Genomic DNA, 22,832 nt, shown 5'->3' on the forward strand with positions numbered 1-22,832 from the left:
CACACCTTAAGTACAAATACAACAGCTGCTAACTCCAAATCATGTGTCGGATAATTCCTCTCATGAGTCTTCAGTTGTCTCGAAGCATAAGCCACAACATGCCCATCTTGCATAAGCACACCCCCCCCCCCCAATCCTCTATTAGATGCATCACAATAAACTACAAAAGATTTACTTGGGTCTGGTAGAACCAATACCGGTGCCGTTGTCAATTTTTCCTTAAGTCCTTGAAAGATTTCTTCGCATTGCCTATCCCACACATATGTTTGTCCTTTCCGAGTCAATTGTGTCAAAGGTAACACCATTTGCGAAAACCCTTCGATGAATCTCCTATAATATCCTGCCAAACCTAAGAAACTCCTGATTTCCGTAACCGTCTTAGGGGCCTCCCATTGCAAAATTGCATCTACTTTTGAAGGATCAACCGTTATCTCACCACAAGAAATTACATGCCCCAAGAAACTCACTTCTCTCAACCAAAATTCACACTTGGACATTTTTTCATATAGCTTCTTCTCTTTTAACGTCTGCAGCACTATCCACAAATGTTCTGCATATTCCTCCTCTGATTTAGAGTACACCAAAATATCATCAATGAATACTACAACGAACTGATCTAAATACAGATGGAAGATTATGTTCATATACTCCATAAACACTCCTGGCGCGTTGGACACTCCGAAAGGCATCACCGAATACTCATAATGACCATATCGGGTTCTGAAGGCAGTCTTCAATATATCTTCCGACTTCACTCGTATCTGGTGGTACCCTGACCTCAAATCAATTTTACTAAATACACAAGCTCCTGTCAACTGATCCAACAGGTCATCAATTCTGGGCAAGGGGTACTTATTCTTAATAGTGACTTTATTCAACTGATGGTAATCCACACATAGCCTTATACTGCCATCCTTCTTTTTAACAAGTAACACAGGTGCTCCCCAAGGTGAGACACTAGGCCTGATAAACATTTTCTCTAATAACTCTTCCAATTGTTTCTTTGATGAGTCATAGAATAGTCTAATTTAATGCATTATTTAGTTTAGTTTTATTTAAGATTTAGTTTTATTTTATTGCATTTTATTTCCTTTTAGAATATTTTACTTTAAATTGCTTTTTATTTTATTTCAGGAAAGAATATATGATGGAAGGTGTCTTGGAGCAAAAGAAAGAGGACTGGAGCAAATACAGTGCGAAAATACGAAGATACGGGACAAAAATATGTCTCCACCAAGTCAGAAGCTTGGCACAGCCCGTGCCAACATGTGGCACGACCGTGCCACCCTCCAGATGCTCTTTTGCTGCTTTTTCTTCGGGCCCAAGTTACCCTGTTGCAGCTTTACTGTTTTACCCTTTTAGTTGCTTAGTTTCTAAGTCAATTGTAAAGCTATAAATAGAGTAGCACTCCATCATAAACATTCATCTTTTGTTCTCGGAATAAAAGTTCACTTTTATATTATTGTTCTTTTATATTACTGTTTTCTCTCTTCTTCCCCCATGTCTACAATGAACGTTAGTGAGTAGACTTCTTTGTCTTGGGATTGTTGGTAAGTCTAATGACATAATCCTAAACAAACCAAGCTTAAACCCTAATTTCTATGTAACCCTAATTTCTAATCTAGATTCACCGTCTTAACGTGGATTAACAATTATCAAACTGTGGAAGCGAAAGCGGAGGGTTTGATAATCGTTAATCCATCATCCCAAACATCATTTCATAAAGCGAGAGCGGAGCTTTGATGTTGGAACAAGTGAATCTAGACAATAATTGCAAAACAGTGAAATAGTCTTTGCAATTATTGAGACAAAGAGTAGTTTCAATCCTCTATGCATCTTCTAGTAATCAAGTCAGCGAAATAGGCTTGGTTACTAGAAGTAAACTCTCACCGGACTTTCATCGGAAAGGTGAGGGGCTAAGGGAAACCGGTCTTTAGAAATTAAGGTGTAAACCATGTAATTAGATGTTTAAGTCTTGTCTAGTGAAGGGTTTGTTATTATGATAAACCAATAATCCCAAGGCTCTTTTATTATTATTGTTATTTATCTTCAGCAATTAACCCCCTATTTCATAATCTTTCTTCTCTTCTAATCATTCTCTAAAAGCTAATTGAATTCACAACTCCCTAGCGGAACGATACTCTTCTTACTACTATTACTTCGATAGGCCGTGCACTTGCGGTTTGGCTCTATCAAGTTTTTGGCGCCGTTGCCGGGGAGTTAACTAATTTAATTAGCTTTTTCTTAGTGATTAGAATTCTCTCTTCTTTCTCTTTTCTTTTTATTTTTAACTTTTTATTTTTTTGTTATCGTTAACTTCTTGGGTTCTCAACCTTTTATGCGAAGAACTAGAAATCGAGCGGTATTCATACCCGAGATCGAAAGGTTCTTACATAGAAGAAGGAGAGCGGCACAAAATAACACCGCCATGGCCAATCGCACTCTCAAAGAGTATGCAACGCCGTCTACGGCTGAGCCACAAGCTGTTATTGTGTACCCAACGGTTGAGGATGACAACTTTGAAATCAAGCCTGCCCTACTTAACTTGGTGCAGCAAAACCAATTCTCGGGATCCCCCACTGAGGATCCCAATCTTCACATCTCTGTTTTCCTACGAATTAGTGGAACCATGAAGGAGAACCAAGACGCCGTAAGACGTCACCTCTTTCCCTTTTCCTTAAGAGATAGAGCTAGCGCTTGGTTCCATTCCCTCGAAGTCGGTTCCATTACTTCATGGGATCAGATGAGGCAAGCATTCCTTGCCCGTTTCTTTCCACCATCTAAAACCGCTAAACTTAGAGACCAAATTACGCGGTTCAACCAAAAAGATAGGGAATCTCTCTATGATGCGTGGGAGCGTTTCAAAGAAATGCTAAGACTTTGTCCCCACCATGGCCTAGAGAAGTGGTTTATAGTCCACACTTTTTATAATGGCTTGTCTTATACCACTAAGATGTCTGTTGATGCAGCTGCAGGTGGAGCACTTATGAACAAGAACTACACGGAGGCGTATGCCCTAATTGAAGACATGGCTCAAAATCATTACAAATGGACCGACGAGAGAGCCATCTCTAGTTCTTCATCCTCCAAAAAGGAGGCAGGTATACACGAAGTCTCTAACTATGACCACCTTGCCTCTAAAATTGATACACTAACTGAGAAACTTGAAAAACTCAATGTTAATGCTATCAATTCAGCTTCTACTCCTTCTTGTGAAATATGTGGTATAACTGGTCATGCTGGTGTTGATTGCCAACTAGGTAGTGCTATTAACGGTGTTGAGCAAATGAATTATGCTCAATACAACCAAGGGATGAGACAAAATCAAAATTTTTACAAAAACCAAAATCCCTATGGACAAGTAGCACCACCCGGTTATGCAAACAACCAAAGATTCACTCAGAAATCCAATTTGGAAATTTTGTTGGAAAACTCTATTGCCAACCAAAACAAACAACTTCAAGAACTCAAAAACCAAACCGGATTTCTGAATGATTCTCTTTCCAAGCTCAATACCAAGGTTGATTCTATTGCTACTCACTCTAAAATGCTTGAAACTCAAATCGCCCAAATAGCCCAACAAGTGGCTACCTCTTCCCAAACACCGGGAGTCTTTCCTGGTCAAACCGAAGCCAATCCCAAAGCCCAAGTTAATGTCATATCTTTTGGGGGTAGTAAGTTAGGCGAAACTTTTGCTAAGGTTAAAAACATTGGGAAAGAAAGTGTCAAGCCTTTAGGTGATAAAATTGTGATAGATGAAGCAAAACCGCTTGAAGAAAACAAAACTTCATCCCCCTTAAATCCTGATAAGCTTAAACTAGAGGGTAAGTTTGAAAAATTTGTTAACATACTCAGGAAGATTTGCATTAAACTTCCCCTTGCTGAAGCTTTGTCTAGGATGCCTCTATATGCCAAGTTTTTAAAGGAAATTTTTTCAAAGAAAAGGGCTATAGAGCATAATGAGACAATAGCCTTGGCAAAGGAAACTAGTGCAATCATTCAAGAAGCACCCCCTAAGCTTAGAGATCCAGGTAGCTTTGCCATACCATGTGAAATTGGGAATGAAACCATACACAAAGCCTTATGTGACTTAGGAGCTAGTGTTAGTTTGCTGCCTTTGTCTCTTCTTAAAAGGATAGGGATAGGAGAGTTGAAACCTACCGAAATGGAATTGAAAATTGCTGATCGTTCTACCATGAAACTTGTAGGATTTGTCGAGGACATACCTGTTAAGATAGAAGGGATATACATCCCAACTGATTTTGTAGTCGTTGACATTGAAGAGGACGATGACGTCCCCATAATCCTAGGTAGACCTTTCCACGCAACTGCAGGAGCTCTCATTGATGTTAAACTTGGTAGGATTGTCTTTCAAGTGAGTGATAAGATGGTAGGATTTGAGCTGGAAAATGTTATGAAGGGTCCCGCTCTTTACTCTTGTTGCATGCTTAACGATCATGTTGTGAAAGAACATTTTATAGCGTCATCTACACAATATGATATCTTTGATCCATTCTAAGGACTCTTTCTAACCGTCAAGCTAATGACATTAAAAGAGCGCTTCGTGGGAGGCAACCCACGCATTTAATTGCTTTTGTTTTGTTTGTTTTTCTTTGTTTTAGGTTGTTTTGTAGGTAATTGTCCGAGTACGTTTCAAGAAAATGAAAATTTTTGAAGCCCCCTGGACCAGAAGGTTGGCACGGCCCGTGCTAAGACTGGCACGGCCGTGCCAGATTTTTCAAACAAAATTGAAGGTGGAAGTCAGAAAGATGGCACGACCCGTGTCAACAGGTGGCACGGCCGTGCCCGAGTTCTTGCTACATATACACATAAAAAATTTTCTCTTCTTCTTCCTCATTCACAAACCACAACCCTCTTTCATCTTTCAAACTTCTCTCTAAACCTCCATAACCTTCAAACCTTCAAACCCTCATATCTCCCTCAATTCTTAACCAAATCACTCAATTCTTTCACCAATCAACCACAAACTTCCTCCAAAACAAAAACCACCAATCAAAAACATCTTTCATCCAGCCAAACCCATAATTCACCAAAACCCTAATCTTTCAAAACCTAACCCAAATACCATAAAACCTTAACCAATCTCCACACCCAAACCAACAAACCTTCCTTATACATCAACCCCAACTCTAAAACAATCCTTTCCACCAAAAATCTTCCCAAACCCTAAACCTTCCAACCAATTCCAACAAGGGTCAATGGCTTCAAGAAGAAGTGGTAAGGAACCAGCAAGTTCTCAAGGAGGTCCTGCCCCAAAGAAACAAGCACAAGTGAAGAATCATGGAATCAAGTTCAAGGACAACAAGCAAAGGGACAGGTATAAAATTCTAATCTCTAAAACCTTGCATCCCACTAGATATCCTGCCTCTCATGATTTGGATGAACTAGAACTTAGAGATGATGTTTATAGGCTAATGGGTAGGTTAGGCTGGACTGATATGTTAACACCTATGTGGGGTTATGAAAATTTCACTTATGAATTTTTAAGCTCAATTGTCTTCACTAAAGATATGATGAATTTTGATAACCCTAACCATAGAGTTGTTTTCCGACTGATGAACATTGATTATAATATGTCACTTCAGCACTTTTGCGAGGCCTTAGGTTTTGCAAATGAAGGGTATATTCATGATTCTTGGGATCCTAGCCTAAAACCGGTTAACTATGACCCAGCCGCCTTTTGGACACGTATCACTGGCATTTCCAAATATGACCCTAGAGCCAACAAAGCTAGCAACATCCATAATCCTGTCCTTAGATACCTTCAACGGGTGATGGCTTGCACTATTTGGGGTAGAACCGAGCTTGGATACACTAGAACCGATGAGATGTTCATGTTATGGGCAATGCTCTACAACCACCCGGTCAACACTTGCTTTTATTTGATTGATTACCTAGAGTTTGTCGGTACTAGACCGGCAAGTAAAGGAGATATAGTGGTGGGTGGCATCATTACATACATAGCTAGGCATCTTGGCATTGGTGAGGATGAGGGGATCAAACAAATTGAGGGAAACAATAGACTTAACATGGACACCCTTATTGCTATAAATTTCATCACACCTCACTCCATCACCAACTCAAGTTTAATGTGTCTATCATGTTTTTACTTCCTAACCCATCTCGGACTACCACCGAGGTGGAAGCAAATTTGTTGTATCTTGATGATGTGCAGGTTCTTAGTGAGCAAGATGATGATGAGGGAGACGATGCTAACTTGCACTATGATGTGGGAGAAGGTTCTAACTTGCACCAAGAGGAAGAATATCATGTCCATGAAGCCGGTGAGTTTAATGAAAACCAAAGATGGGCATGGATGCATAATAGACTAGGAAAGAGGTAGGAATGATGAGGATTAATGAGTTGTTTATGTTGTGGACTATGCTTTATAACCATCATATTAACATTTGCTATTATTTGCTTGATTATCTTGTTTCAATTGTTAAAAAGAAACCGAACGATAAGAGTGATATAATGGTAGGTGGAATCATCACTTTTCTTGCTAGGAAGTTTGGGGTGAGTGTGAATCAAGGGATCAAGAGGATAGAGGGGAACTATTATCTAGAATTATATACTATTTTGTCCTTCCTTACAACCCATGGCCCTACTCACAATTACCAATATGAATGGAGAATTTGTTTGATTATTCTATCTAATTCGGACATAACTAATCCGAAGGTGGTGGAAAATTTGCTTTATGTTGGTACTAACCCACAGGTACATAATGATGGTGATGATGATGGTAATGAACAGGAGGTAGGTGCAAACTTGCACCATAAACTGTTGGAACAAAATGTGTTTAACAATGAACCTTAAAGGGTTTTGATGATAACAAGGTATTAAAAATTGTAAATTGGACTAGCTAATATTTGTTCAAGTGTACAGGACCATAATTATAAAGTTACATCATCATTGGTTCTGAATGAGCAAATAAAGAGCTATGGAAACAACAAAAATTTGAAGCTTGGACGCTCCTGAAGGCAACTTGCTACTGAAGAGAAAAAGCGCTCCTGAAGTCAAGCTGCTCCTGAAGAAATAGCGCTCCTGAAGTAAGCTGCTCCTGAAGAATAGTGCTTCTGAAGACAAGAGGTCCAGAAGCCACATCATCAGAAGCTGCGTCATCAGAAGCTGCAGAAGTCATATCATCAGAAGCTGCATCATCAGAAGCTGCCTCATCAGAAGCCATTTCACCAGAAGCTGAATATCAACTGGATTTGCAAAGAATCAAGAATTGAAGAATTATCAATGCAAAAGCTGTCTATTGGATTCGAAAACACAAACAAAGGATTAGTGGAGTTTGCAACGGTCATTTCAAAGGTGTTTGAAGGCATGTGTTTGCAATTTGGACGAAAGCGTTGACATTGTACTTTGTACGAATTGTACAACCACGTTCTCCACTACTCTGTTTTGTGTCCGCGCTACAGGACAAGAAAACAGCTCCAGAATACGGTTTCGCCTGCATAGATGTTCCTTTGGATAAGGAATGGATTTCAAATTTGTTCTTCATAGGACAACAGCCAAATCAGGCAAAAGATTATTGGTGAAAGATCAAGCTTCAACAACGACTCTTTGGTGTGCTGGCAATTTCACAACGTCTCTCTCACACCTCTATATAAAGGAGTGAAGACCTAGAGAATTGGCAATGCAAGAACGCTAAACGAAAGACTCACAAGATTTTCACAAGTACCAAACCTCTGCTGAAATTGTTCTGCATTCACTTAGAATTTCTGTGTCTCAAAGTCATATCTTAGAAATTCTTAAGTCCATTGAGTCTGTATCTGATTTGTATTGTGAGCACCTCTGATTGTATATCAAGTGTTCAACCTTAAACAATTTTTTGTGTAATTTTGTTTAGTTAGGAAGTCTCTTGCAGTTGTGCTTGAGCAGGAAGTCTCTTGATTGTGTTCTTGAGCAAAGGAAGTCTCTTGCTTGTGTGCTTGAGCATTGGAAGTCTCTTGCTTGTGTGCTTGAGCATTTGTAATCAGATATTACTCATAGTGAAATCTCCTTGGAAGTGCAAGGGGGACTGGACTACTTCCGGATTGTGGAAGGAACCAGTATAATTGCTTTGTGTCGTTCTTCTTCTCTCTCTCTCTGTTTTATTCCGCTGCATTTAGATTCTGATTATCACTTCAGAAGCTGTCTCGCTTAGCTTCTGATCAGTGTGTTCAGTTTTTAGGAGAAACGAAGAATTTTTCTAAAACACAATTCAACCCCCCCTTCTTGTGTTTTTCTCACCTTCAATTGGTATCTAGAGCCCTGGTCTGTTGTGTAACACTTAACCGTGCAACAGTCAAAGATCTGAGAAAAACATGTCTACTCCTACTCCTACTGGTCCTGGTGATACTAGCTATAAACATGTCTCACATGATTATAGTGATAGTAAGAAAACCAGTATTGGAAAAGTTCCAAAGTTCAATGGAGATGCTGAAGAGTTCTCTTGGTGGAAGACCAACTTTTACAGTTACATCATGAGCCTAGATGAAGAATTATGGGATATTCTGGAAGATGGTGTTGGTGATTTAGTCCTTGATGAAGAAGGAGCTGCTGTGGATAGAAAGAAACATACTCCAGAACTGAGGAAACTTTACAAGAAGCATCATATTATCAGAGGAGCTCTTGTCACTGCCATACCCAAAGCAGAATACATGAAGATGAGTGACAAATCCACTGCTAAAGCTATGTTTGCTTCTCTCTGTTCAAATTATGAAGGGAGCAAGAAGGTCAAAGAAGCAAAGGCTCTCCTGCTTGTACATCAGTATGAGTTATTCAAAATGAAGGATGATGAAACTATTGAGGAGATGTACTCAAGGTTTCAAACCTTAGTTTCTGGTCTACAGATTCTAAAGAAGCGCTATGTTGCTTCTGATCATGTAAGCAAGATACTCAGAAGCTTACCTGCCAGATGGAGACCAAAAGTGACTGCCATTGAGGAAGCTAAAGATTTAAACACTTTAAGTGTCGAAGATCTTGTTAGTTCTCTCAAAGTTCATGACTTAAGTCTTAATGAACATGAGTCTACTAAGAAGAGTAAATCAATAGCTCTTCCATCCAAAGGCAAGTCATCAAAAGCTCTCAAAGTGGTTGAATCTGAAGAGGAAGAACAGTCAAGTTCAGACTCTGAACCAGATGCTGCAGAAATGGCCATGCTCTCAAACAGACTTCAATATCTGGCCAAGAAGAACAGAAAGTTTCTCTCCAGAAGGGGTAACTCCAGAAGCTCAAGGAAAGAAGATCAGAAGGGATGCTTCAACTGTAAGAAGCCAGGTCACTTCATTGCTGAATGCCCTGACCTTCAAAGAGAAAAGTCAAAGGACAAGTCAAAGAGGTCTACATTCAAACCAAGCAAATTCAAGAAGCAGATTAAGCAGAGTTTAATGGCAACCTGGGATGATTTGGGTAGTGAATCTGGATCTGATAAAGAGGAAGCTGATGAAGATGCAAAGGTAGCTGTTGGGTTGGTAGCAACAGCAACTTCAGAAGCTGGGTCAGATTCAGACTCAGAAGATGAAAACGAGGTATATTCCAAAATTCCCAGAGATGAACTTGTTGAGTCACTTAAAGAACTTCTTACACATTTTGAAGTAAGAACCAATGAGTTGAAGGATTTAAAAGAAAAATATGCTGATTTGGTACAACAGCAAAAATCAACTCTATTGGATCTGAAAGCTTCTGAACAAGGACTTAGGGGCTTTGACTTCATGTGTAAAACATATGAAGATCAGCTCAGGTTCTTATGTCAGAAGCTACAAGAAAAGTGTAATGAAAAACCTTTAAGTAACCATGAAATTGCTCTTGAAGATTTTATTATATCTGGCATTGACAGAAGCAGAGTAGCTTCTATGATTTATAGCATTTACAAGAACAATGGCAGAGGAATTGGTTTTCCAGAAGTGAAACTTGAGAAAACCAATCTAAAATCTTGTTGTGAATGCATCAAGGAAGGTCTGAAAACATTCTTTGTACCAGAAGGGGCTGAGTTGGAAACTGTTGTTCAATCAGAACCTGAAGCTTCTAGTCCTAAGGCTAAGATTACTTCAACGCCAAAGAACTCTAAGTCAAAGGCTATGATCAAATCTGATTCCAAGACTTCAAAGGTCAGGATCCTGAAAAGATCAGAACCTATTCCTCAGAGTCTGGTGAAACCAAAATCTGGGGTTCTGAAGTCTAAGTTTCAGAAGAAGATAGTTACTGCTTCTGAAGTACCAAAACCTAAGGTGATGGTTAATCAGAAGCAACCCAACTCACAGCACAAGGTACAAGAAGTGAGGAGTAAAGCCTTAAGTACTAACCTTCCAGGACCCATAGAACAATGGGTACCTAAATCTAAAAATGTCAATGATGCAGGTATGTCTAAGAGCAGTGCCAAAGCAAAGATCATGGTACCTAGACAGCGGTTGCTCAAGACACATGACAGGAGACAAGTCCATGTTCCTCAGCCTAACAATGAAAGAGGGAGGAAATGTGAAATTTGGAGGCAACCAGTCAGGCAAGATCATAGGTACAGGAACTATTGGTAATTCCTCTACCTCAATTAATAATGTATGGTTGGTAGATGGTCTTGAACATAACCTTTTGAGCATTAGTCAATTTTGTGATAATGGTTATGATGTGCTTTTTGAAAAACCCAACTGTACAGTAATCAACAAGAAAGACAAATCCATTGTGTTCAAGGGAAAGAGAGTTGACAATGTCTATAAAATCAATTTTTCTGAACTGGCTGATCAGAAGGTGGTTTGCCTACTATCAGTGAATGATAAGAAATGGATGTGGCACAGAAGGTTGGGACATGCTAACTGGAGGTTAATCTCTAAGCTTAGTAAGTTACAACTTGTGAAAGGGCTACCAGACATTGACTATCATTCAGATGCACTCTGTGGTGCATGTCAGAGAGGGAAAATTGTGAAATCATCTTTTAAAACCAAAGACATTGTTTCAACCTCAAGACCTTTAGAATTACTCCATATTGATTTATTTGGACCAGTGAGTACTGCATCCCTATATGGAAGTAGATATGGATTAGTCATTGTTGATGATTACAGCAGATGGACTTGGGTGAAATTCATAAAGAGTAAAGATGTTGCGTGTGATGTATTCAGTAGCTTCTGCACTCAAATTCAATCTAAAAAAGAATCAAAAATTTTGAAAGTCAGAAGTGATCATGGTGGAGAATTTGAAAATGAGCCATTTGAAGCTTTTTGTGAAAAACATGGAATTTTCCATGAATTCTCTTCTCCTAGAACACCACAACAAAATGGGGTTGTAGAGAGAAAGAATAGAACTTTACAAGAAATGGCCAGAACCATGATTCATGAAAACAATTTACCAAAACATTTTTGGGCAGAAGCAGTGAATACAACATGCTATGTTCAAAACAGGATCTATATTAGACCTATTTTGGAGAAAACAGCATATGAACTCTTTAAAGGAAGAAAACCCAATATCTCTTACTTTCATCAATTTGGATGTACATGTTACATTCTGAACAACAAGCTCTACCTAAAGAAATTTGATGCCAAGGCCCAAAGAGGAATCTTTTTAGGTTACTCTGAAAGGTCAAAGGCATACAGAGTGTATAATTCAGAAACACTTTGTGTTGAAGAATCTATGCACGTTAAATTTGATGACAAGGAGCTTGAAGATAAAACTTCAAAGCAAGGTGAAAGTTTTGCAGAGATACAGGTTCCTGAAGCTACTCCAGAACCTGATCAGATAGCTGAATCTGAAGATAGTCCAGAAGCTGAACCCACATCAGAAGCGCAAGATGAAGCTGCTTCTGATGAAGCACAAGATGGCTCACATCAAGCAGATCCACCCAGAAACACATTCAAACACAAGTCTTCACATCCTGAAGAGCTAATCATTGGAAACAAAGATAGTCCAAGAAGAACAAGATCACATTTCAGACAAGAAGAGTCAATGATTGGACTAATCTCAATGATTGAACCTACAACAGTTGATGAAGCACTTGCAGATGATGGATGGATCCTAGCTATGCAAGAAGAGTTGAATCAATTTCAAAGAAATGATGTGTGGGATCTGGTACCCAAACCTCAGCACAAGAACAATATTGGAACAAAATGGGTATTCAGAAACAAGCTGAATGAGCAAGGTGAAGTAACAAGAAACAAAGCCAGACTTGTTGCACAAGGGTATAGTCAACAAGAAGGCATTGATTACACTGAAACGTTTGCTCCAGTTGCAAGATTGGAAGCAATCAGGTTACTTCTTTCCTATGCAGTTAATCATGGCATAATATTATATCAGATGGATGTCAAGAGTGCATTTCTCAATGGTGTCATAGAAGAAGAAGTGTATGTTAAGCAACCTCCTGGATTTGAGGATATTAAATATCCTGACCATGTTTTTAAATTGAAGAAATCACTATATGGCTTGAAACAAGCTCCCAGAGCTTGGTATGATAGACTAAGTAATTTCTTAATCAAAAATGATTTTAAGAGAGGACAGGTTGACACTACACTCTTCAGAAGGACCCTTGGGAAAGATATTCTTGTTGTGCAAATATATGTTGATGATATAATATTTGGTTCTACTAATGCATCTCTTTGCAAGGAATTTTCTGAGTTAATGCAGGATGAATTTGAAATGAGCATGATGGGAGAGCTGAAGTTCTTCCTTGGCATTCAAATCAATCAATGCAAAGATGGAGTCTATGTTCATCAATCAAAGTACACAAAGGAGCTTCTGAAGAAGTTCAAACTTGAAGATTGTAAAGTGATGAACACTCCAATGCATCCTACGTGCAACCTGAGCAAAGAAGATGAAGGAACTAAAGTAGATCAGAAGCTGTATAGAGGTATGATTGGTTCTTTGTTATACCTCACTGCATCTAGGCCAAATATTTTATTCAGTGTATGCTTGTGTGCAAGATTCCAATCAGATCCTAGAGAATCTCATATGACTTCTGTCAAGAGAATCTTCAGGTATTTGAAAGGAACAACTAATCTTGGACTCCTTTATAGGAAATCCTTAGATTATAAGCTAATTGGATTCTGTGATGCTGATTATGCTGGTGATAGGATTGAAAGAAAGTCAACCAGTGGCAACTGTCAATTTCTGGGTGATAATCTTATATCCTGGGCTAGCAAAAGACAAACAACTATTGCTATGTCTACAGCAGAAGCAGAATACATTTCAGCTGCAAGTTGTTGTACACAACTACTCTGGATGAAACATCAGTTGGAAGATTATCAAATGACTGCTAACAGTATTCCCATTTATTGTGATAATACTGCTGCTATTTGTTTGTCTAAAAATCCAATTTTGCATTCAAGAGCGAAGCACATTGAAATCAAACACCATTTTATCAGAGATTATGTTCAAAAAGGAATTTTAGATATACAATTCATTGATACTGAAAATCAATGGGCTGATATATTTACTAAGCCTTTAACTGTTGAAAGATTTGATTTTATAAAGAAAAATTTGAACATGCACTTTGTATCTGATTAAATGCTTGCTTGCTCCTGAATAGGATTTTAGGTTCTGAAGTTAGTTCAGAAGCGGTAGTCCATCAGAAGCTCTTTATTGAGGTTCTGAGGAAAACTCGCTTCTGATGATGACGTCAGCATCTGAAGTCCAGAAGCTGGATTTATTGCTTCTGAATAGTTGAATTAGTGGAAACGTTGGAAGTTACCTTTTAAAAAGTAACTTTTGGCCCACTAACTTGGTAGTTACTCTGTGAACCTCTTACGAGGCCTGTATGTGTTGGTGTATAACTAAAAGGGCAATGATGATTTAAAAGCTTTGAAAGTACTTTTCACGCGCCCCCAATTTTGTCATTAATGTTATGTTTGTTTGTCTCTTTTGAATTGCAATCGTTTTACTTTTAACACTTTGTCAATTCACACACTACTCACTCACAACAAACACATTTGCTCTCAAACCTCTTGCGAAGTAAGCGCATTCTTCTCAACCTTAGAACCCTAAAATCTTCATCTTCTTCAAATCTTCGTCAATCATCAAATGGCATCATCAAGCTCAAAAGTTTCAGAATCTACATCAAACAAGCAAAGCGTATCAGAATCTGGGTCCATCTACAAAAAGAAGACTATGGATATTCCATGGGAATCCTTAATAGTTCAAGTAGAGTCACCGGTGGATTTTGCTTCACTCAAGAAGTATGAAGTAAACATGGAAGGTTTGATAGAAACTCAGATGATGTCTGAGTATTTCAAGATGCTAAATGGGCCAACATATGTGAACTTGGTCAAGGACTTTTGGTTAAAAGCTGAAGTGTACAATGAAAAGCCTGCAAAAGTCGTAAGCAAACAAGCGGGGTCAAAGAAAGGGAAAATGGTCATGGATATGAATCCTACATCATTTGATAGCTTAGAAATAAGGTCTGAAGTGATGGGCATTCCTATAACCATCACTGAGGACGTTATAGCTAAAGCTTGTAGGATGCATGCAGAGGGAAGATTCCAAGAAATAGTCAGGAAGGAAGATGTCCTGCTAAAAGGTTACTACAACTCTCTTCTGGGTGGGAAGAAAGATGCCAAGCCTTCAGAGATGGAGATTCACAACAGAATGTTGGTGAAATTCAGTAATGATTGCTTCTTTCAAAGAGCAGGAGGGTCTGACCAACCCAACAACCAACAGAAGCTAGCAATTTATTTCATGACCAATCTTGAAAAGATAAACTTCCCCAGATATGTAATGGATCATCTCTGCTGGGCCATAAACGAAAGCACTACAAGAGGAAGAAAACAAGTACCCTATGGAAGATTGCTTTCTGAAATCTTTCATCAAGGAAGGGTGCTGGAGTTCTTAAAAAGGACAAGGAGTGCTTCTGATAAATGTTTCGAAGTTTCTACTGCTGAAAGGACTATCAGTAGCAGGAGCTTATGCTCTATGAAGTTCATCAAAGAAGCCCCTAAAGATGAAAAGTGGTTAGAGATGACAACTGCTGAAACTGAGATAATCAGGGACTTTCCTCCCATCTTTAAGGAAAGTGACTCTGATTTCCTAGTTCAATCAGTAGCTGAGTACGTCTTGGAGGAAGATGCAAGGTCTCAGGAGGATGCTGCTCTTGCTAAAGGGAAAGGCAAGAAGGCCAAGGCAGTTGCTGTGTCAGAAGCTGCTGTTTCTGAGGCACCTGAAGGGAAAAGGGCCAGAACTAGTTCTGAATCAGAAGCTGCTCCTACTAAAGGAAAGAAGGCCAGAACTAGTACTGAGTCAGAAGCTGCTAAACCTGTTTTTATCAAGGAAAAAGGAAAGATGCAGAAGGTTGGTGCTGCTTCTATTCCACAGAAGAGGAGAAAAGGTAAGGTAGACTTGGTAATCACTCAAGAGCAGCTGGATGAAGCTCTTGAAGAAATAGAGAAAGAGGAGGCTGATCCCAAGCTGAAGAAGAAGAAGGCTCCCCTTCAACTTGTGAGTCCTATGGTTGAGATGACTCGAATAAGGAAAAGGATGGCAGATGAACGTGCTGCTGATCTTATATCAGAAAGAAAGGATCATAAAGCTCAATACATTCATCAAAGAGATGAAAAGCTCAAGGCTTTGGGATTGGAGGACTGTGATAGGTTCTACAAAGATAAACTGGCTGAAGTAAGAGCCATTGCTGGTAAACCTACTGAAGACAATGAGGAAGACGATATGATGCTCGTCTTTGAAAATGCTCCAGAAGAGGGAACTTCAGAAGCAGTTTCTCAATCTGCTGATCCACAGAAGATCACTTCTGAAGCTGACCCTGCAGATCAGGTAATCCAGATTCCAGTCACCTCTATCCCCTCTTCACCCTCTTCACCATCAGCACCTGAACAAATAGAAGACACTTCTGTCTTAGACAATCTTGCTCTCCACTACTCAGGTGAATTACCCACAGACAAAACTTCAGAAAAGGCCTCTGAAGCAACTCCAGAAGCAGCTGCTTCTGAAAATGTTGTTTCAGAAAACCCCCATCAACAAACACCTGAACCACAAAAACCCACAACACCCCCACAATCACCAATAGCCATCATTGACCCCCAACTCAACAATCAAACAACAACTTCACCACAACAACCACCAACTGAAATTGAACACTCCCCACAACCAACTCCCATGGATGTTGACATCTCTCTAGTCAATGTTCAAGCCTCAACCTCCACCACACACATTGATTCTGACCAGCCTTCGTCTTCAAACACACAAACACACTTTACCATTCCAGTTCCTAACCCTGTTCAAGATTTGGAAATCAGTGATTCTGATCTTGAAATCCTTGAACAATCACCCACAAACATCCTGGAATCTGGATATATTACTTCTGAGCTTCTGACAATCCTTAGTCAATTGCTTAATCTTGTGGATCAACGAAGGACAATTGATCTCACAAGTGCATATGAAGACTCCTGGGCATCACTTCAGAACCGGGCAACTGAGCTAATTGAAAGCTTAAGGGCTAAGTGCATCAGAAGCAAGGAAGCTTCTGTCAGGAAGTTAATGGAGCATCTGAATCAGAGTCTCAGAGTAAGAAGTTCTACACTGCTCCTGGCAAACCAGCCTTTCTTCTCAGAAACGGACTATTTGACCAGAGAAGCCAGGTTGTGTAAGCTTCTGAAGAAACAGATGGCACAGCAGCAGCAAGAAGCCAGAGAAAGGGAACAAGCTCTTCTCCAGAGGCAACAACGGCTTGAAGAAATGTTGCAGAAGAAAATTGAAGAAATGGAGGAGATGAAGAAACAACAACAAACCAACCCTTAGTTGCACACCTTAGTGTTATCTTTTGTTTGTTGTTTGTTTTATATTCTTAGTCCTTGTTTCTGAAACCATCTTGTTCTACTTTTCTATGCTTCTGAATGCTTACTGCTTCTGACTGTTTAGCTGCTTCTGACAATTGATATACATGTTCATATATTTTGCTCTGACTTATTTAGTTCACTTTCTTTTATACTCTCTCCTGTTTGAGTTTTTCTCATATTTTTTTGTCTTTTATGCTTAAATTTATTTTAATTTTTTTGATAATGACAAAAGGGGGAGTATATGTGACAAGTATTTAAAGGCTCTGAGCCCCATTAATGGCATTTGAAATTTTGAAAACCTTCTATCATTTTTTTTTACCTTATTGGTATAAGCTATGAACGAACGAAGGAGTATCAAAATTCAAGTAAAATTAATTGAACCATTCTTCTTATCTATAAGTTAATTCTTTCAATGATTCAATTTTGTTTTTAAGCTCTGATAATATTATTGCGCGAAAAATGAATTTAATTAACCTGGATAGAACTTAGGGGGAGCTTACAAACCTCACCTTAAAGACTATCAGACTCAGGGGGAGTTTGAGCTTACAAACCTCAGATTCTGAGCTTACAAACCTCAGAACCCCAAAGTCAACTTGTTAATTAGATTAACAACAATTGATCAATTTTAAATACTTTTGTTTGTCATCATCAAAAAGGGGGAGATTGTTGGAACAAAATGTGTTTAACAATGAACCTTAAAGGGTTTTGATGATAACAAGGTATTAAAAATTGTAAATTGGACTAGCTAATATTTGTTCAAGTGTACAGGACCATAATTATAAAGTTACATCATCATTGGTTCTGAATGAGCAAATAAAGAGCTATGGAAACAACAAAAATTTGAAGCTTGGACGCTCCTGAAGGCAACTTGCTACTGAAGAGAAAAAGCGCTCCTGAAGTCAAGCTGCTCCTGAAGAAATAGCGCTCCTGAAGTAAGCTGCTCCTGAAGAATAGTGCTTCTGAAGACAAGAGGTCCAGAAGCCACATCATCAGAAGCTGCGTCATCAGAAGCTGCAGAAGTCATATCATCAGAAGCTGCATCATCAGAAGCTGCCTCATCAGAAGCCATTTCACCAGAAGCTGAATATCAACTGGATTTGCAAAGAATCAAGAATTGAAGAATTATCAATGCAAAAGCTGTCTATTGGATTCGAAAACACAAACAAAGGATTAGTGGAGTTTGCAACGGTCATTTCAAAGGTGTTTGAAGGCGTGTGTTTGCAATTTGGACGAAAGCGTTGACATTGTACTTTGTACGAATTGTACAACCACGTTCTCCACTACTCTGTTTTGTGTCCGCGCTACAGGACAAGAAAACAGCTCCAGAATACGGTTTCGCCTGCATAGATGTTCCTTTGGATAAGGAATGGATTTCAAATTTGTTCTTCATAGGACAACAGCCAAATCAGGCAAAAGATTATTGGTGAAAGATCAAGCTTCAACAACGACTCTTTGGTGTGCTGGCAATTTCACAACGTCTCTTTCACACCTCTATATAAAGGAGTGAAGACCTAGAGAATTGGCAATGCAAGAACGCTAAACGAAAGACTCACAAGATTTTCACAAGTACCAAACCTCTGCTGAAATTGTTCTGCATTCACTTAGAATTTCTGTGTCTCAAAGTCATATCTTAGAAATTCTTAAGTCCATTGAGTCTGTATCTGATTTGTATTGTGAGCACCTCTGATTGTATATCAAGTGTTCAACCTTAAACAATTTTCTGTGTAATTTTGTTTAGTTAGGAAGTCTCTTGCAGTTGTGCTTGAGCAGGAAGTCTCTTGATTGTGTTCTTGAGCAAAGGAAGTCTCTTGCTTGTGTGCTTGAGCATTGGAAGTCTCTTGCTTGTGTGCTTGAGCATTTGTAATCAGATATTACTCATAGTGAAATCTCCTTGGAAGTGCAAGGGGGACTGGACTACTTCCGGATTGTGGAAGGAACCAGTATAATTGCTTTGTGTCGTTCTTCTTCTCTCTCTCTCTCTCTGTTTTATTCCGCTGCATTTAGATTCTGATTATCACTTCAGAAGCTGTCTCGCTTAGCTTCTGATCAGTGTGTTCAGTTTTTAGGAGAAACGAAGAATTTTTCTAAAACACAATTCAACCCCCCCTTCTTGTGTTTTTCTCACCTTCAATTGGTATCTAGAGCCCTGGTCTGTTGTGTAACACTTAACCGTGCAACAGTCAAAGATCTGAGAAAAACATGTCTACTCCTACTCCTACTGGTCCTGGTGATACTAGCTATAAACATGTCTCACATGATTATAGTGATAGTAAGAAAACCAGTATTGGAAAAGTTCCAAAGTTCAATGGAGATGCTGAAGAGTTCTCTTGGTGGAAGACCAACTTTTACAGTTACATCATGAGCCTAGATGAAGAATTATGGGATATTCTGGAAGATGGTGTTGGTGATTTAGTCCTTGATGAAGAAGGAGCTGCTGTGGATAGAAAGAAACATACTCCAGAACTGAGGAAACTTTACAAGAAGCATCATATTATCAGAGGAGCTCTTGTCACTGCCATACCCAAAGCAGAATACATGAAGATGAGTGACAAATCCACTGCTAAAGCTATGTTTGCTTCTCTCTGTTCAAATTATGAAGGGAGCAAGAAGGTCAAAGAAGCAAAGGCTCTCCTGCTTGTACATCAGTATGAGTTATTCAAAATGAAGGATGATGAAACTATTGAGGAGATGTACTCAAGGTTTCAAACCTTAGTTTCTGGTCTACAGATTCTAAAGAAGAGCTATGTTGCTTCTGATCATGTAAGCAAGATACTCAGAAGCTTACCTGCCAGATGGAGACCAAAAGTGACTGCCATTGAGGAAGCTAAAGATTTAAACACTTTAAGTGTCGAAGATCTTGTTAGTTCTCTCAAAGTTCATGACTTAAGTCTTAATGAACATGAGTCTACTAAGAAGAGTAAATCAATAGCTCTTCCATCCAAAGGCAAGTCATCAAAAGCTCTCAAAGTGGTTGAATCTGAAGAGGAAGAACAGTCAAGTTCAGACTCTGAACCAGATGCTGCAGAAATGGCCATGCTCTCAAACAGACTTCAATATCTGGCCAAGAAGAACAGAAAGTTTCTCTCCAGAAGGGGTAACTCCAGAAGCTCAAGGAAAGAAGATCAGAAGGGATGCTTCAACTGTAAGAAGCCAGGTCACTTCATTGCTGAATGCCCTGACCTTCAAAGAGAAAAGTCAAAGGACAAGTCAAAGAGGTCTACATTCAAACCAAGCAAATTCAAGAAGCAGATTAAGCAGAGTTTAATGGCAACCTGGGATGATTTGGGTAGTGAATCTGGATCTGATAAAGAGGAAGCTGATGAAGATGCAAAGGTAGCTGTTGGGTTGGTAGCAACAGCAACTTCAGAAGCTGGGTCAGATTCAGACTCAGAAGATGAAAACGAGGTATATTCCAAAATTCCCAGAGATGAACTTGTTGAGTCACTTAAAGAACTTCTTACACATTTTGAAGTAAGAACCAATGAGTTGAAGGATTTAAAAGAAAAATATGCTGATTTGGTACAACAGCAAAAATCAACTCTATTGGATCTGAAAGCTTCTGAACAAGGACTTAGGGGCTTTGACTTCATGTGTAAAACATATGAAGATCAGCTCAGGTTCTTATGTCAGAAGCTACAAGAAAAGTGTAATGAAAAACCTTTAAGTAACCATGAAATTGCTCTTGAAGATTTTATTATATCTGGCATTGACAGAAGCAGAGTAGCTTCTATGATTTATAGCATTTACAAGAACAATGGCAGAGGAATTGGTTTTCCAGAAGTGAAACTTGAGAAAACCAATCTAAAATCTTGTTGTGAATGCATCAAGGAAGGTCTGAAAACATTCTTTGTACCAGAAGGGGCTGAGTTGGAAACTGTTGTTCAATCAGAACCTGAAGCTTCTAGTCCTAAGGCTAAGATTACTTCAACGCCAAAGAACTCTAAGTCAAAGGCTATGATCAAATCTGATTCCAAGACTTCAAAGGTCAGGATCCTGAAAAGATCAGAACCTATTCCTCAGAGTCTGGTGAAACCAAAATCTGGGGTTCTGAAGTCTAAGTTTCAGAAGGTGATGTGCCTACTATCAGTGAATGATAAGAAATGGATGTGGCACAGAAGGTTGGGACATGCTAACTGGAGGTTAATCTCTAAGCTTAGTAAGTTACAACTTGTGAAAGGGCTACCAGACATTGACTATCATTCAGATGCACTCTGTGGTGCATGTCAGAGAGGGAAAATTGTGAAATCATCTTTTAAAACCAAAGACATTGTTTCAACCTCAAGACCTTTAGAATTACTCCATATTGATTTATTTGGACCAGTGAGTACTGCATCCCTATATGGAAGTAGATATGGATTAGTCATTGTTTTTCTCACCTTCATAAACAAGAAGTCGGTGGAAGCTATAATGATAAACGGCGGGCATAGATGCAAACCAAAGTTCAAAGAATAAGCACCGAGAAACAAGGACAAGGTGTTGAAAAGAACAATGTCCAAAGGAGCAATTGAATAAATGAAGAAAATAATCACATGCTCCGAAACATGACGCAACACCTTCACCCTCCAAAGTCCACCTTATGGACCTCAATGAACAATTATGAGCTCTCCTCTTCCTATCTTCCCTTATCTCTTCTCTCCTTCTCCTACTCTTTCTTCTACTCCTTCTTCTTCTTCTTCCTCTATTTCTTCTTCTTCTCTTTTAATTTTCTTTTCTTTTGAATCATTGAGGACAATGTTTTCCCTAAGTGTGGGGGGGGGGGGGGGGGGGGGGGGGGGGGCCTAATAAAGTGTATAGAGTCGTAGTGTTCCCAAACTCCCTTGAACTTTATTCTTTTGTTTTGTTTTTATAGCAAGAGGCATGATTAGTAGCTTGTTTTTAATGCAAAATATGGCATAAAATTTTTTGTTTTGTCTCTTCTTTAAAGGTTGTTTCTTGTACATGAAAGTAGTTTCTTGTGTTCTTGCTATACCCACATCTTGTTTTATTGTGAAAAATCTCCAATGAGAAAAGCACCCAGTTGCAATCCCTGAGCAAGTGTATGAATAGGTATTTTAAGGAGCACGTTCTATCTTTAGTGTTAACTTAGACCCTTTAAAGTCTTCAGAGTAAAATTAATATAAGTTTGTATGGGAAAATCAAATGTTCTTAATTGTTATATGATTAATTGTTAAAGTTATAATGGGGCGGGAGAATGGCACCAACATGTGGGGGAAAGGACAATCCCTAACTTCCTAATTGTGGTGGTGACTCCCTAATTTGAACTTAAAGTGAAACAAATTCATCAATGCTAGGGGGAAAGGACAATTACATCCGAGAAGACTTCCTACGCGGAGATGAAATAAAATAAAATTTTGCAGCACTGCTTAGGGTGATTTTGAATCTAGGGGGAAAGGACAATTACATCCGAGAAGACTTCCTATGAGGATAGATAGCCCCTAAGCATCTGCAGCCCCTTGTGCTTAATTGTTAAATTAATTCAATCTTAACTTAAATTCCCATCACTCTTATATGAAATGAAGAAAGGACTTTTCTCGGTTACTTTAGCACTAAGGATAGAACCTATTCCTCATAATATCTGTCTTATACAGGAGCAAGAAAAGGGTTGGACTGTACAAACACACTCACTTGAGACATGATGTTGGGTAGAATAGGTTCATGAGAAGTATTTGAAATTGTAATTAGTGTACTTGAAGCAAAGCCTTTCTTTTTGAGACATGTGTTCTTAATATTGCCATGATTAAATCTTTTGTTGCTGCTATGTCTATTGCCTTTTTCTTGAGGACAAGCAAAGATTCAAGTGTGGGGGAGTTTGATGAGTCATAGAATAGTCTAATTTAATGCATTATTTAGTTTAGTTTTATTTAAGATTTAGTTTTATTTTATTGCATTTTATTTCCTTTTAGAATATTTTACTTTAAATTGCTTTTTATTTTATTTCAGGAAAGAATATATGATGGAAGGTGTCTTGGAGCAAAAGAAAGAGGACTGGAGCAAATACAGTGCGAAAATACGAAGATACGGGACAAAAATATGTCTCCACCAAGTCAGAAGCTTGGCACGGCC

At 38.9% G+C, this 22,832-nt stretch overlaps 1 non-coding gene across 1 annotated transcript; it reads right to left on the reverse strand.

Moving 5' to 3' along the window:
* Positions 1-2,791: 2,791 nt before the first annotated feature.
* On the reverse strand, positions 2,792-2,898 carry LOC146904503 (small nucleolar RNA R71). Its single transcript, XR_015020819.1, has one exon. It is a non-coding gene; the product is annotated as a small nucleolar RNA R71 (small nucleolar RNA).
* Between the last annotated feature and the right edge of the window lie 19,934 nt (positions 2,899-22,832).

This window comes from Medicago sativa, chromosome 7 (genome assembly GCF_051527215.1).
Source record: "Medicago sativa cultivar Bolivia chromosome 7, Bolivia_mono, whole genome shotgun sequence".
Classification (NCBI taxonomy): Eukaryota; Viridiplantae; Streptophyta; class Magnoliopsida; order Fabales; family Fabaceae; genus Medicago; species Medicago sativa.